The sequence below is a fragment of the Ambystoma mexicanum genome, chromosome 1q (assembly GCF_040938575.1).
Source record: "Ambystoma mexicanum isolate Mex_15411 chromosome 1q, UKY_AmexF1_1, whole genome shotgun sequence".
In the NCBI taxonomy this organism is placed as follows: Eukaryota; Metazoa; Chordata; class Amphibia; order Caudata; family Ambystomatidae; genus Ambystoma; species Ambystoma mexicanum.
In genome coordinates this window covers 1,201,818,361-1,201,835,123 of record NC_090922.1, presented here as the reverse complement: position 1 = coordinate 1,201,835,123, position 16,763 = coordinate 1,201,818,361, and positions in this window count along the sequence as shown.

The window sequence follows — 16,763 nt, the reverse complement described above, 5'->3', positions numbered from 1 at the left end:
CTGTGTGTTTTTCAGGGGTTATGTTTGACACGTGCAGTTGTGCAGGCAGTGACTAGGGGTCACGTGTAGTTGAGGTGGCAGTGACCTGGGGCCACATTCAGGTTTGGTGTAATTGTGGTGGCAGTGACTAGGGGTCACATGTAGGTTTGGTGGCAGTGACTTGGGGTCAGATGTGGTGTTGTGGCAGTGACCTGGAGTCACAAGTAGGTTTGGTGTAGTTGTGGTGGCAGTGACTAGGGGTCACAGGTAGTTTTGCTGGCAGTGACTTGGGGTCACGTGTGATGTGGTGACTGTGGTTTAAGACCACATGTGGTTAGGTTGGTTGCTATTGGTGTCTAGGGTCACGTGTTGTAGTTGATGGTTAGATCAGTTGTTAGTTCACCATGTTATTGTGTCCCTAGGTGGTTGGACTAGGTATCTTATCAGATGGTTGTGCATGTTGTTGCCCTGGTCAGGGCTGGTCTGTGCTTGGGCGTGGCAGGCTCGAGGTTCCGGGGGGCAGCTCGCGGCATAAGGATGTTAGTGCACTGAGGGTTCGGAAGGTTAGGTAAGTTGTCATTTGACTGGGTAAATTGTCATTTGACTGAGTAGTGGACGTGGCAGGTCCAGTCCTGAGGGACAGCTCAGGACGGTGGATGTTCGTTTTATTATTTTTCGTTCTCGTAGGTTGGTACCTGGTTGGCTTGTGTTGATTGTGGAACTAGTATGGAGTTGAGCAGATATTTTGTAAACTTGTTATAGGGCCTTTTTTCCGGGGTATTTCAGTTGGTTATACGGAGGTTTCTTATTGGTATGGATTTTGATTTGTGTCCGGTTGGCTTACCTTGTGCGGAGTAACTCTTTAGGGTGTTGCTTATGTGCTTGTAATGGGTTTGGTGTACCTTGATAGCGTGGTGGCCACACGTTGTTGGCAGGTGGTTGGTTGTGTAATGTTTTCCCACACTGGTTTTAGGTGTTTCATTTGGTTTTAGTGTTATTGCCAACGGGGGGAAGAGTGTTATGAGGTGTTATGAGGAGTTTTCTTTAAATGGAGTTATCAGTTGATTTTGTTAAGCATCACTCTATTTTTCGGTTCTTACGGGGGAGAAGTGTTGTGATGTGTACTTGCAATGAGCTGTTGGAATGTTGAGAGGTGTATGTCATATGAGGGTTCTGAGGGAGCCGTTGGGAGGAGAATGAGAAGGATGAAACTGGCTGGATGGGACGCCAGTGTTTCACGCACTAGCTTACTTGGTAATGACAATAAAGGCTAAAGAACTTACCTCCTGTGAGAGCGGGGCATCCTTAATTATTACACCAGGGCAACAGTGCCTTGGGCTAGAACTATGCAGTGCCAAACAGGTTTGAATGCGCAGTTCAGCGGTTTAAAGAGCGGTTGAGTGCCAAAGGCAGTTCCAGACGGTCCTGATAGTCCGATGCAGGCTAATGAGCTTGAATCATGGTTCGACTCGCTTCAATGGCAAAAACAGGGATCCAGGATGCCATGACTCTCGGTTGCTATGAGTCCCGAACGAGGTACTCAAGGATACGTTTCAGTCCTTGTTTTCATGCTCCCACACACAGGGGAGACTGGCCCACAACTGCAGGTGTCCCTCAACATGGAGAGGTCCTGGGCACTGTAGTGACTGGCAGAGAGACTGATCTTGTCTCAACAGCATTTCACCCCCAATAGTCCCTAGGGATGGTTAGGGGACAGAGATTGCCTGTGCCTTTGGCACTCAGCCTTCCCCTCAGTGGTGGAGGACTTTGTAAATATCATCTCTCCTAACAAAGTTCCAATAAATATTTCCCCAGGTTTTTTTAAAATAGTGAATTAAAGAAGGATTGCAAGTTGCCTTCTTTTGAAGACAGAAGTCACAGGTGATTAGACTAATGCTATCCTGCTTAGAGGCCCAGTGCCTGTTAGAACAAGTGGACCTTGTCACACCCAAAGTGCTTTGTGCTAAAGGAAGTGGTTGGGAAAGAAAGGAGAGACAAAGGAAGAGAGAAACAAGATGGTGGAACCTTCCTCCAGCTGTGAATAGCTCCCTCTGACTACAGTAAACCCCCCCTACCCTGCTCAATAGACTCAAAGGCCTTTAGACATGAGACATGCTTCACCCTGGTGTGAGGCTACTCCTATTGTGAATGGGTGTGCCCTTTGATTCCTGTGCCCAGGACAGCCTCCTGTGGAGTCCCTGCGCTGTCTCTCTGTGGAGGGTGTTACCTGCACTCACAAAGGAACAAAGAAAAGCAATCCCCAAGGCTACAGCCCTGCTAGCAATAGCAAGGTCCAGCCGGTCTGGGGAGAGTACAAATGCTCCTTTCACAGCTGAGATGGGCTCACGGGGCTGACAAATGCGTGATATGAAATTGCTATGGCTGTAACAATTATGAGAAATACCATTCTCTATACCATGATTCAGGTATGACTTATATCTAAAGATGTATCTGCCAGCAAGACAGTAAAACTACAATTTCAGAGTTTTGGTACAGGGTGCATGTTTCAAATGCAACCCCTGCACTGGAGAGACTTGGCTGTCACTGTAGCTGTCAAATGGGCATGTGTGTCCTCTGAACCTGCTCTGTGCCACTGGTAGAGCAGGTGCCACAGGTCAGAATACAAAGCCAGCAGGGCACAGGCACACAGTGTGTTTTTGAAATGGAGCTTATGAAAGGGACTCTGATCAGCAGATTTCCCTTTCAGAGAAGGAATTACGCTCATCACTTTATTAAACTAATAAAAATATAAAAAGCCAGGGATTCTATACCCTTGCCAAATGGCAATCGGTCGCAGGCAGCCTGACCAAACAGAGCATCTGCTCTAGAGTTTGTATGCAAGCAGTAGTGCCAGCGAAATACAAATAACTTTATGAGATACAAGACACCCACACCTGGCAATTGAAGCCTTGAAGGCCTGACCACCTTTGCTCGATCCCCCAAAGGTAACAAACAGTCACTTCAATAACCTGAATTCTTTTGCTCTGTCTAGTTAAAACTTCAGGGCACTACGTTAGTCCAGGCAATGAAGGACCCTTTCTGCCTCAGATACTTGATTGGGGGGAAAAGTTGGTTACCAGACTTTCGTGTTCAAGCGAAATTCAGTTATGACTTTCAGGAGGAACAAGCAATGTGTTTGTATCACCACCATGTCCCTATGAGCGACGGTAAATAGTTCACCATCCCAAAGGAGCTACAATTTCGCTCACTCTTGTGACATGCATCAGAAACTCAGAATCATTTAAGATAATATCCCATACAACCTGTACATTGTTAAAATAACCAAATACGTGATGGACAGTGCCTCAGCTGCAACTGTTTGTATGTTTGCCAGCTTAGCTAAGAAAAAGGAAATGGTGTACTTCCAGTCTCAGCCAACCACAAGAGTTCAGTTGGCAGTTTTGGCTGCACACTGCTGAATGTTGGCTGATAAAACCAACACAGGAAGTCACCATTTACCAGAAGATTTGCAGTGGTCACCTTCTAAACGGACAAGCCAGTGTCACATAGTTTGCACTGAGACGTGCTTGGTAAAAGTTAAGAAGATTTCACCTGTGATATAGAAAGCCTACTGACATAGCTTGCACAAGAACGTGGTTCTTTAATGTTACAAATATTCTGCCTCTGATAAAGAAAAGTGACACGTCATCAATTTACTGTTGAACAGGCAGATATTACAATGTCCACACATGCAGGGCAGCCATTTTACTGTAACAGATATATATATAAATATATGGCCCAGCACAAGACACATACACATGAGAGGCCAGCAGACATGCCTGCGCTTTGAAGCCAGAGGGGATGGGGAGAGGAGAGCAGAGGAGAGAGACACAGCCTGGTCCAAGGAAGCAGATCCTGTCAACCTCAGAAGGCGCTGTTTACTTTGAGGCTATTTCCTCTCTAGACGCAAGTACAAGTGGATTCCCTGTTTGCATAGAGACTTGAGGCTTGTAGTGTAGTGTACCTTAGCAGCAGAACGCAACATGCTCTTCGCTTACATTATAATCTTGTTAATAGGTTTGATGATATGTTAATTTCTTTTATTGATTACATAGTTTATTACAAACTTTTATCAAATCCTTTTAGGAAATAAAACACTCCACAATATGTCTCACATTGGTTCATCCCAACTGTCCCGAGACCCCATCCCACCCCCCCATCTGAAAGAAAAGCAAGTCGAACCGACAAAGGCTCAAATATGGTGATTGTATTTCACTGCTGTTAATGTTTGATGACTGGTGATGGTAGTTAGATCCTATTTATGTTTGATACATTGTCTTCAGAAACTGTATCATTGCATAAATCTTAGAGAAAGCTTCGCCACCCATGAGGCGCGTCCAAAATCTATCCACCTCCTTGCAATGCCTTTTTGTTATACAGTCACCCAGAAACGTTGTTCTCATTTCCGCCAACCCCCTGCAATTTACCAAAACATCATCAGCATAACACTGGAATGAGGAGAGAAGGTGGAGATCAGGAGGGCAAGAGGGGCAAGGTAGCCACAGCGATAGGGTAGAGCCCTGAGGGATGCCGCACGTAAAGGTTGGGGTGGAGGAGAGAAAAGGACCAATTTGTACTTGGGAAGGTCGGTCAGAGAGGAAGGATGTCAGCCAGGCCAGTGCCCAGTCTGTGATGCCTAAGGCATCACAGAGACAATTTATGAGGGTGGCATGGTTGACTGTGTCAAAGGCAGAGGAGCAGACAGACAGAGAGTTAGGGGCATGCCCTTGCAAGAATTAGGACATATCCAAGTGGTATTCAGAAAAACTAGGACAGCGGCAAGCCGCCTATCCACAGGTTACACCTCAACACAGGCACAGGGCCCTAGCTATGTTTCTTCCCTCTGGCTGCACACTGTCATTAGCAAGCTGTGACAACTGGATTTCAATTTATAGAAGGCTTTATTTACAGCTTTTAAGCACTCCATCTATCACATTTTTAACATCAACGAGCAAATAGAAAAAGCAAACTCAGGCACACAAGAGCTCATTGCCATACTATGGGAACTCGAATCACCAATTCCCCCTCCAGCCAGCTGCCTTAAATACCTCACTTGGTGCTCCAACATACATAACTCTTTATTGGAAAAAATGTCATCACGAAAATAAAAATCCTAGCCAAATAAAAAAAAGGCCTACCGAAGTGCCACCAGACACATACCTTCACCGCCCACCCACCATACTCACCTGTTCGAGTTTACCATGGTCTCAGACTCACAAGTATCTAAAATTATCAAAAGCCTGAAGCCATCCAAATGTCGAGGGGACATCTGCTCAGCCTTGGTCATCAAAGAATGTGCGGCAGAGATGGCCCCATTCACTGCATTGCTCCTTAACACCTTGTTCTCCACCAGTAGCATGCCTGCCAACCTAAAAGACACCTGGTTGCTTCTGCTCCTCAAGAAGCCCACGTTGGACCCAAACATCCCCACCAACTACCGCCCCATTACGACTGTCCTATTCTTACTTAAAATACTGTCAGAGCAGCATATTTACAGATCCAAAAGTATCTTGAAGACATTACAACCCTGCCGGTCTGGTAACAACAGTGCAGGTAGGCTTACCAGCACCAGTGTAACCGGACCGGCAGAGTACAAGTTTGCGCGCTGGATGCCCTCCTGCCAGGTCTGACATGGTGGGCGGAACGGCACCCGCCCGCAGACTTTGACGGTAGCACCGGCACCATTACGAGTGGTGCCGGTGCTACCGTCCCCGCATTCCCATCGAGTCCAATGGGACTTGATGGGATGGGGAGTTCTTTTTTCCGAGAAGGAGGTGAGCCAGAAAAAAAAATGATTCTGGCGACAGCCGTGCCGTGTTTGCAGGCACAGCTACCGCCAAACCCATGAGGCCCAATATTTTCTTGGATTGCGCCAATCCGGATTACATCCAGGTCATGGAACGGAATCAGCACTCCTAGAAATTTCAAATGGAAAAGTTCAAAGACAACGTCAAACTTGCTCTCCTCCTTTTGCTCAACCTCCCAGCTGCCTTTGATTTGGTGGATCACAAAATTCTCTGCCAACACCTTTCCTCAGCAGCCCATTTCTCATCTAAAGCAACAGCCTGGACTGTGTCCTTTCTATCTAATAGAACAATCACGGTCTTCTTCTCTTCCGCATCAACCCCTCCAGCTCCAGTCACCTGCAGAGTTCCTCAAGGCGCCTTGGTCTCTCCTACGCTATACAATATCTTCACAAAGCCTCTCTTTGACCTCCCCGATACCATGGGTATCTCCTATACTAACTATGCAAACGATATCCAAATCCTACTACCCATCTCAAGCACCTGCGACATTGACTCCAACTCACTAGGCAAAATCAAACAAACCATTCAGGCCTGGATGGCTCTACACTCACTATGCCTAAACGATAATAAGACTGAGCTGATCCTTTTTGGTTCACAAACACTCTGAAACAAACTCGACCAAGCATACAAGTCTTTGATGATGGACAGTAACACCATCCCAGTCTCCTAAGAAGTTAAAACCCTAGGGGTACATCTGGACTCATCCCTTTTGCTAACTAGCCATGTAAATGATACTGCTATCCTCTGGGGCCTACACTACTAAACTCATCAACACCTGCATACCCTTCCTTACATGGACAGTTGCATTACAATTGGAAGAGCCTTCATTGTACCTAGATTAGACTATTGTAATGCCTTCTTTGCATGAACTACCATCTGTAACATTAAAAAACTACAGATCACCCAACATAATGCACTAACAGCAGCCTTGAATATCCCAAAAGAAGACTATATATAGCTGGCTAGAAGAAGTGTTCACTGGTTGCCCATTCGTGAGTGTATCCTGTTCAAAAGGCTCAGACTAACTCACAAATGCCTGTCAAACACTGCTCCTAGATACCTGTCAAGAAAATCTACTAAATCACAATCTAATAGACCCACCCGGGCTTCCCATTGGCACCTCTTCTCAACCCCGAGATTCAAATTGCAAAGAGCAGGGGGTCGCAGCTTCCCGGTAGTGGCTGCAAAACACTGGAATGCCCTTCCTCTTCCACTAAGATAGTAAACATCATCTGGACCTTCCTTAAATGCCTCAAAACGTGGCTATTTTCATTGGACTTATAACACACTACCAGCCCTATTACTGTACAATGAATCATCATGGGTCCTAAATTCTCAACTGCCATGATCTCTATGTCTGTACTACTGTTATATGATTTACAAAGTTGTGCTTACTGTAACCAGCGCCCTCATGCCTCCGGGTTTGGTACGCTCTAAAATGACAAAATAAAATTTAAATAAAAAAATAACATCAATATTGGCAGACATTATGGGAACAGATGGTGCTGCTGTAGCCATGAACTTAGGCTTGTCCATAGCATCTAATAATTCTATGTCAACATCGGAGGCAAGCATTATGCTTCAACATCCTTTATTTTTACTCTTCCAGCAGATTTAAATCTTCATATTTCTTTTAATTTAAATTTTTTAATTTTTTTAAACTTCAAACACAAAAACATCGAAAACTACACATCCCATGAACCCCAGTGTCTCTGGTACTCCCATGCTCATATCTAGTCTCTGGCCTCCATGAGCTACTTCCTGCCCAGGACCTTTCCTCTTCTGCTCTTACAAGAGATAAGTAGCATATGCGTTAGCTCCACTCATTGACGAATAACGTTACGATGTTAAGTGCTTACTTCAATGTAACATAAATGTATGTAGTTAAATGGAATGTTAGGTCTGCACAAAGTATGTAATGCATTGTTGTCAGTTTCAACATATTGGATTTATATAATTAGGCATGGCGCAATACGAGGCGTGAGTTATTTTCTTTCCATATAATAAGCTGGAGCGGCGATCTCGTCGTTCCAGCATCTCAGGGGCTAGCAAAGACTTTTACAGCTTCATTGCACTCGCTGGCGCTTGCAATGTAGACACACACACAGTGAAAAGCGCCTTTTTCTGCAGCATGGAAGCTTTCTCCGAGTGATAAGAGCAGAGAACGTCCCAGCATGCAGACTCTGTTCTTCGCAAGCTTGTAAGATCCTACAGCCTACTGCCCTGCTGTAACAGCGCTAAGGGCCCGGGCCGAGAACACTGAGTTTTATACACAGCACGGCACGGAAAGCGGCAACATACTCACTCTGCTCGTGTCTAGTGATTACACGGCAGTGCAACAAAGCCCAGAATAGCCGCATACTTGCCAACATTCTGTGACCAAAAGATGTAGGATTTTTGAAGTTTCAAAAATAATAATTCCCATAACAATGACATCACAGGAAAATACTAAATATACATTGTTGCCACCTAAAATAGATAACTTCTGTTTTTATGGTTTATTTAAACCTTTAAAAAACTGAACCACACTCATTCACATAATTATCACTCCTTCACATCTCAAGTTTCCACCAAGGTCATCGAGAGTCATTCCGTGCCGCGTCATGTGTCCACTGACTCCATGGTAGGACCAGACTGCAATCCTTCGCATCATGTTTATGGATGACTTTTTCCTACTCAAGTTTATGTTCTAGCAGACGTTTTTTTAGTTCCTCGAGAAATGTTATCAATGAGAACATGAGTTTACGATTGGCTCCATTGAACATTAAAGACCACCAGTCATTCGCACAGAGGGTCTGCTGTTTCAAAATGACAGGGCCAAGAATACGGGATCTCAGTGTATGTAGATTTGGACAAAAAAGAACTAAATGTTTGAGCGTCTCATTGCAAGATACACAGAACCGGCAGATCTGATCAGTGTTGTTTACTGTACGTAAACTTAAACGATCTTTAGTGTTTAAAACGTTCAGTCTGAACTGCATGTATAGCGATCTCGATTTTTGGTCCGGAAATTGAACCAGGTAGTCTTGTAGAATCCCCCATGCTTGTGCCTCACTCGGTACTTCCGCAAGTGATCTTGATTTCCGTATTTGTTTGCATGTTTGATACCAGTCTGAGCTCCATAGTTTTTTTTTTGCTAAATCTGGATTTTCTATCAGCGTTGATAACTTAATGTTGTTCAATTCCAACACTTCCATACAGTACCTATTCCACATCGAGAGAGCACAACAGTCTGACGTTGTGCTTGTTTTTAGTATCGAAAACTGCAGTACCATTGGTGACAATTTTGTTTTTCTGAACTGACATAATAAGTTCCAACTCACTCTTGCGTGCATCGAGATTAGTCCCAATTCATACCGAATACAGACAGTAGCCGTTCCTCTTGGGAGATTTAACACTTTCACCCAGAAAATATTTTCAAAGGTATTCCAAAGATCAGACGAACAACCAAGAGCATTTTCCGCCCCATAGATTATTGCTGGAACAGCTTTTTGTTGGTAAAATGCTATGGTCGGTTTTAGGGAAAATTTCCCATACTGTCTGTTTATTATGGATGCTTGACAAGCCAGTTGCCGGCATTTGGATTTAGCTAGTTCTGCCCACGGGGAGTCATTTAGATTCGAGCTTAATCTCATGCCCAGGTATCTTGTGTCTCTTCAGATGTTCAGCTTTGTTTTTTCCAGAATCCAGACTTGTTTCTTTTGGTTGTTCTTTATCGTCCGTAGATTTTGCAAGGTCAGAATCTCGCACTTTTGTTTATTAATGTGCAGGCCATTCTTTTGTACGTAGACTTCTAGGGCATCAAGTTTGCGTTGCAAACCGATAGATGTCATATCTAGGAGTATCAAGTCGTCTGCATACAGTAGCCAACTCACGTGGGTACCATTCACCTTTGGTGGAAAAGAAGATATTTTGTTAAAGGCTTCACCAACATCAGATAAAAACAGGTTAAAGATGATCGCTGCCAGGGGGCAGCCCTGTTTCACACCCTTAAATGTCTCTATCGGCTTGGAAAGAGTCCCCCTTTGGTCCAGCCGAATTCTGATGTTTGTGTTGGTGTGGAGTTCTCTAGTTGCTTCCAGGAGGCTCGGGGGACAGTTCCATGCAGTTAGTTTGTTCCAGAGGATTCCACGATCAACACTATCAAATGCGTGCGAGAAGTCTATCAATGCTAGATGTATTTTTGTGTTTGTTCTTATAGCTTCCAACTTGAAGAGATTCAATAAGAGAAGATCCCACAACCTTTACGAATCCGGCTTGTCTTGGATCCACATGATTACATTCACTGGCCCACCTTAAAAGCATTTGTTGTAGTTGAGTCGCATACATTTTACCCAGAACGTCAAGAAGAGCAATAGGTCTATAATTTTTCGGATCAGCCCTATTGCCGTTCTTGAAGATCGGTACTACAATCGCGCTTTTCCATGATGTCGGGGAAGCACATTTACTCAGTATTCTGTCGAACAGGGTAGTGCAGAAGTCTGCCCACAATTCTGCATTACGCTTAATGGTGAAGTTTGTGAGTCCGTCAGGACCTGGAGCCCTGGAAGCATTAACTTGTTTGATTGAGCTCAGTATGTCCTGTCGCTCAAACTTTAGATCCCAGTGAGCCAATTTCAAGGGATGGTGAGCCTCCACACAACCCTCTTCAATGAACATGTCAGTGAAGAAGGAAACCCATGTGGTTTCAGAGATTTGATTTGCTTGCAGGGAATCTTGTGGAGCGAATTTGTTGTTAATAATTCTCCAAAAGTCTGATGACTTTTTGTTCGACATTTTGGACATCATTGCTTCTGAATCGTTCTGCAGAAGAGTGGCTTTATGCGACTTACTCCAATTCCTGTATTTTTGTCTGATAGCTTCTTTTTCAGGACAGAGACCTCGTTGTTTTCCTTTGGTAGTTTTCTCAATTCCTGTCGCAAAATAGATAACTAATCAAACAGCACAATATGGAAAGATGTTAAAAAACGTATCATTCTGAATGGTAACTTAACACCAAATTCAATTCCCTAACTTCACAGAAGGTAATTACACAAAGCTGGTGGGCAACATTTGCCAATGCTCTGTAGCAGCAGCCCAGGCAGTACATATTTATTGCAAGTTGAACACTGAATGACATGATGACTGATACCCACCTTAGTCTGATAGGCAGATGTTGTGTGAAGGTGTTACACTCTGCCACTTGCCTTTGCTGGTGGTTCATCTAAGGGTTGTCCCGGCCAGATTGCAGGACAGTCACGTAGCTGTCAGGTCAGTGGATTGGTCCGAGCCCAATCAAAGTAATCACCTACCAGCCCACTGTACAGACAGACTAATTAATGTGTTGCATGCTTTGTCCTGCACCCTGCTTTAGAGTGTCATAAATTACTTGCCACTGTAAAAATCAGTAGGATCAGTCACTGTAATCTGTAGGCAGTAGGGCTGCTTCAAAAGCAGTAGCCTACTGCCTAAATCTGTAGGGTTGTCAAGTATGTAGCCGGATAAAGAAGCTCCAGCTTGGAGAAGAGGGCATTGAAGGGCTCCACCGACACAATATAGCACTGCGCAGCCCTGGTACATACTACAAGTACTGCTTCAGCTCCAGGAAGTGAACACTCAACAGCCAGCTGAGACTGCGAACAGAGGGTACTACCCTACAAAGGGTACTACATCCAGCCCCCTCCCAGAGAACGCGCTATTCAGCTGCCCAGTAACTAGCCAGTAGTGAGTTGAACTCACATGATGGGAGTGTTGGGTGCCAGGACCAAATGTCCTCTGAGGAGGAGACAGATTTAACACTTAGTTTTTAAAAAGTATTGGGATGCTCCCTAGTTAACACAGTGTCCCAACGGGTGTGCCTGCTCCAGGATAGGCTGGTATTTGATTAGGGATGACCTTGAGAAAAAGGCCCTGATGTTGACACCAGCACGTCCTCTGAACAGCCTACCATCAGGGAAACTAATAAGGGGAGAGAACAGACCCAGCTCCACCGGGTCCTAACAAAGAAGGAAATAGAAAGCCTCCTGAAGCTGTTGACACATTTGAGAAGCTGAGGGACACCTTTATGATGCAGTCGACCATGCCGAGCCTCCTACACCCTTCCACGGAGGCGCAGAATATAGGGGATGAAGACTCCTCACACAGTCTGTAGTGTCAGACTCGATTTCCTCCCAGAAATCAAAGAGGGGGAAGAGGACATGCAAAGAGAAGCATTTGGAGGAGCCCTAAGAGGAATTAATGGACATGTTTGACCCTGAGTCAATTGTGCACCCAAGATCAAATGACTGGCTACTGTTGCATAGAGTGGCGTTGTATATGACCCAAAGGCTCCGCATACCTATTGAGAAGGAGGTGAGACTTCGGACGCCATTAGAGTGTCCCAGACCAGAGCTACCTGGTAAAGTGGCAGTGACACCAGAACTAGGGGTGCGGGGGGCAGGACACTGTTATACCTACAAAATTGGTGAATGCTTTCAAGCCATTCATGGCTACTACAGATGGTAGCTGATTTTCAGCTATAGTTTGTGACGTGGCAGTGCAGTGCATCAGACCAAAGCATTTCATGCAAGCACGCAAGGAGTGCAAACTTCTAGAAAAAGAGCTAAGCCAATTGGCGAGAAAGGGCACAATAGAAGACTGCAAAAAAGCAGCAACGGCCTTCATAAACAGCATGTTCCTGGTACACAGGAAGGACAAAGTGAGACCAGTTATTAACCAAAAAGAACTCAATGGGTGACTGGTCTACAGGCACTTCAAGATGTAAGGAGTGAACCTCCTCAGAGACTTTCTCCGGAAAGGAGACTGGCGTGTGAGGTTGGATCTGAAAGATGCCCATCTGAAGATCCCAATTGCCAGGGATCACTGCAAGTACCTCGGATTCCCATGGGACGAACAGATATGGCAATTCAAATGCCTTCCATTCGGTCTGGCCTCAGAGCCCTGGGCTTTCACAAAGGTCATGAGCCCAGTGGCGGCAGCCATGAGAGAAAGAGGTATCCGCCTGATTGTTTACTTAGACGATATTCTTATGCTAGCGAGTGACAAGCAAATGCTTTCCAACCAGATGCAGGAGGCATCCCAGCTCCTATCATCTCTAGGTTTTCTGATAAATCAATAGAAATTTGCTCTGGTCCCCATGCAACGCTTAGAATTTCTGGGGTTTGTAGTAGACACAACGAGAGTGACTGTGGAGCTGCCGCCTCCGAACATGAGAGCAATAAAGGAGTTGAGGGGAGCGTTAGCAAAGCCCTTGATGTCTCTTCGAGCTCTAGCGAGGATTGTCAGACTCCTGGCAGCCTATATCCAAGCCATCTTCCCGGGCCCTCTTCATTACAGAGCCTTGCAGTGATTAAAAATTCACCACCTGCAAGAGGATCTGGGGTAACATCAGTTAGTGCCCCTGCATCAAGAAGGGAGTCTTGAGATAGCGTGGTGGCTTTGGAACATGGAAGCTGGAACGAGCGTGTGATCTTCAGAGACGTATCAGAACTCTTCATAGAGTCTGACGCCAGCAGAGCAGGCTGGGGAGCAAGATGCGGCCATCTGGAGACAGGTGGTAGATGGTCAGGGGAAGAGCTTGCCCTTCACATCAATTGCTTAGAACTGCATCCAGGCTCTTTTGTGATAAAAGCCTTTACCAAGGACAAGGCGGAGTGTTGCATCGGGCTCAGAATGGACAACATATCCGCGGTTCGATACATCTACCACCTAGGGGGGACACACAGTCGCGAATGCTATTGGAACTGAGGAATGCGTCCTGGCATTATCGTCTCGATCAGATGATTTCTGTGGCAACAGAGTATCTCATGGGTGTGCATGGTGGTGGACTGAAACTCTCGCTACTGGCACAACTCCATCAACTGGATGCTTCACAGAGAGGTGTTTGCACTGATTTCAGTCCTTTGGGGGTCTCCTAGACACCAACCTATTTGTGTCCTGGTTGAACAAACAGTTGCCAAACTTTTTCAGTTGGAGACTGGACCCAGAAGCGTGTGGGGCGGATACATTTGCACCAATATGCGTCTGTGGGCATGCCCCAGGCCGGACCCATCCGTAGGTGGTTGATGTTTCCACGCAAACGGAAATACCAATGACTGCGGATCTCACCATTCGAGACAGGGTGGAACCAGTGCTAGCTGGTATCATGAGGCGTACAGGCACCATTGGTGATGATGTGCAGGCTTCCAATCGTGGGCTTGCACATCATCACAATGAGTTCTTGCGTCTCATCAACTGTCTAGCTCAGTTCCTGGTCTCGAGTTGGGTGCGTGGGCTGCCCACTTATGTGACCCCCTCCTCGTCTTCCTCCTCTGTGCAACAGTCGTCCTCCCTGGTGCCTTCCGGCACAAATACCACCAGGGCCCCCTGTGTACCTGTCCAACCACCGGTAGCCCGTATGGTGGAGATCACATCTCTGCCAGAGTCAGGAGTCGACATAGGATCAGCCCAGGTGGTCACCACGCTGTTCCAGCCGACTACAGGAGCTGTGGCAATGAAGGGAGAGCAGGCACCAAGTAGCAGGGCACGTGCACAATGGCCCTGGGTGTTGTCATCATCTCGGAGGCTGTCCTTAAGGAGCAGGGGCCGGGCAATTTGGCAGCAGCAGGCTCATAGCAGGAGGCTACAAGACTCAGGGCATACCATCTCAGAGAGGCAGATACATGGCGTCAGGCAGGATGCCAATGTGGACCTTTGGCAAAGAATGTCTTCCGTGTCGGAGTGGTTGGGGCAGCAAATCGGGGCAGAGAGGCAGCGGGCCCAGGAGGATGACTCAACATAGCCAGGGTTGGAGATTACACTGCTCCGGGCACAGAGGCAGGCTGAGGTTCTCGAGGAGACTTGCAGGGGGGTTGGAAGGGGATGGAGAGGACCATGTTGGAGTCCCTGCAAGCCCTCAAGGAGAGAGCGGAGGCCCGACTACGGGAATTGGACGCAGTGTTCGATGATGCCCTGGCCGAAACATTGAGGGAGCATGGTGAGAAGAATTAGCCCGCTGCCTTTGCAAATAGTTCTTTAGAAATAGGTTTCCTTTATTTTTTTTATGATTTGGAGTTTTTGGACTATATTCCATTTTTTGTACATAGTTGTGAATGTGTGGTTTTGCTTTTGTTCATATTATGATTTGGAGTGAGTGCAGTTTGGACATTACTCCATGTTTTTTTTGTACATATCTTACTGGGATTTTCTACTTTTTTGGACACCATGCGGTAATGGTTTTTTTCTTTTTCATTTTGCTGCTATTGTAAATATTTTCTATGGACATGGACATTTTACAGATTTTTCATTTATTCATGTACTTATTTTCCAATTTCATTTCTAGTGTGTATGTTCACAATACAGCTGTACATTATAATTTATTTTCATTACTCAGCCATTGTTTCTCGCCTTTTTTTTTTCAGTGTGCCGCTTTGTTAGTCTGTTCGGTGTCCCTGGTAGTGACCATCGTTGGTCATGTGTGTACTTACTTGCATGCATGTGTCATGTTTGCTATCCATTTGCATGCTGAATATACAGTGGCTGACCAGTGGATGAGTGTGAAGGGGGAGTTTGTGTGTGCACGCTCAGTGCCATTTGCTTTCACATGTGCAGCATCACTGTGTATTGGCCCTCAATGTGTTTGTGAAGGGAGTGGGTGGGGTGACAGTGGGAGTGGTACATGTTCACGATATGTGCATGATTTGCTTAATGCTTTGTAACATACATGTCGTGCTTTGCCCTTCACCAGCATGTCTTTGTGCAGTGATCATTGGCTCTGGTGTTGATCTGCATCTTGCATTGGCATGCAATATTGCCATTACTTTGTTTTTACACGGACGCACTGTCTGATTGCCATGCCCACAACCTGAACTTAAGTCATTCCTCTTTGCTTGTGCTTTATGTCCTCCTCTACCCTGCAGAACTCCTGTCTGATTCATCACTGGTCACCTGGCTATCCTATGACCAAGGGCCCATACCCGCCACTTGCACACCTCCCTGGCATCCCCCGCACTTGGACTGTTTTCATGTGTACCAACAGCCCCCTAGCTGCACTTCACACCTGGTGTGGGCACTTTACATTGCACTTGCCTGCAGCTGGCAGCAGTTTAATTATTTTCTTAGTTGTTGTATTTGTTATGATGTCCTTCCCATGGACTGCACTGCCCACGACCCCTTCTCCCTGTACTTTTCTCCTTCCCCACTTCCCATGCACTGGCCCTATCTCAATGTCACCTGGCCTACCAAGAACGTTGTCTCGTTCTTCAGCCTGTTCCCCTTCCCTGGACTAGTTGCACTTTCAGACATTTGTGTATAGGTGGATTTTGAATGCCATGACATTTGATGTGATTTCATGTCATGTCCTGCACACATGGGAAAAACATTGATGTGTATATTAGGATATCTGCTCTGGTAATGGCAGCTTATTGAGGCTCAGGCTGTGACACGCCAGGGCGGTGTCTGTTCATGTGGCACACATTGAGGCTGCTTTTTTACTGACACTGTGTGACTATTTGTCAATGGGATTGTTGACATGACATTCTCACATGGCCAGCAGGGCCTCACTTTACCATTAACCTGTCTGATGTGTATGTTGGGATATGGTTGCAGACAGCATTTGTGTTTCAGCAGCTGCCACACTCAAGGATGTTGCCCAGGTGTATGCATTTGTTTGTGTTTGCAGGATACATTTGGCCGTGGATGTTCAGGGTAGTGTCAAAACACTGCAGTCAAGGTGCATGACACAACTTCGATGTAGTGATCAGGTGTCACTATGTTAGGGTCCAGCATGGAGGTGATGTACGGTCTGGAGGGGGCTGCCTGCAGGGTGGCGTCATGGGTGAGGGGATCCTGGTGTGTCCCATGTGGAGAGGGCTGCCTGCAGGGTGGGGTGATGGGGCTGAGGTGTCCAATGGGGAGAGGGCTGCCTGCAGGGTGGGGTGATGGTGGCTGAGGTGTCCCATGTGGTGGGGGTTGCCTGCAGGGTGGTGTCATGGCTGATGGGGCCTGGGGTGTCCCATGTAG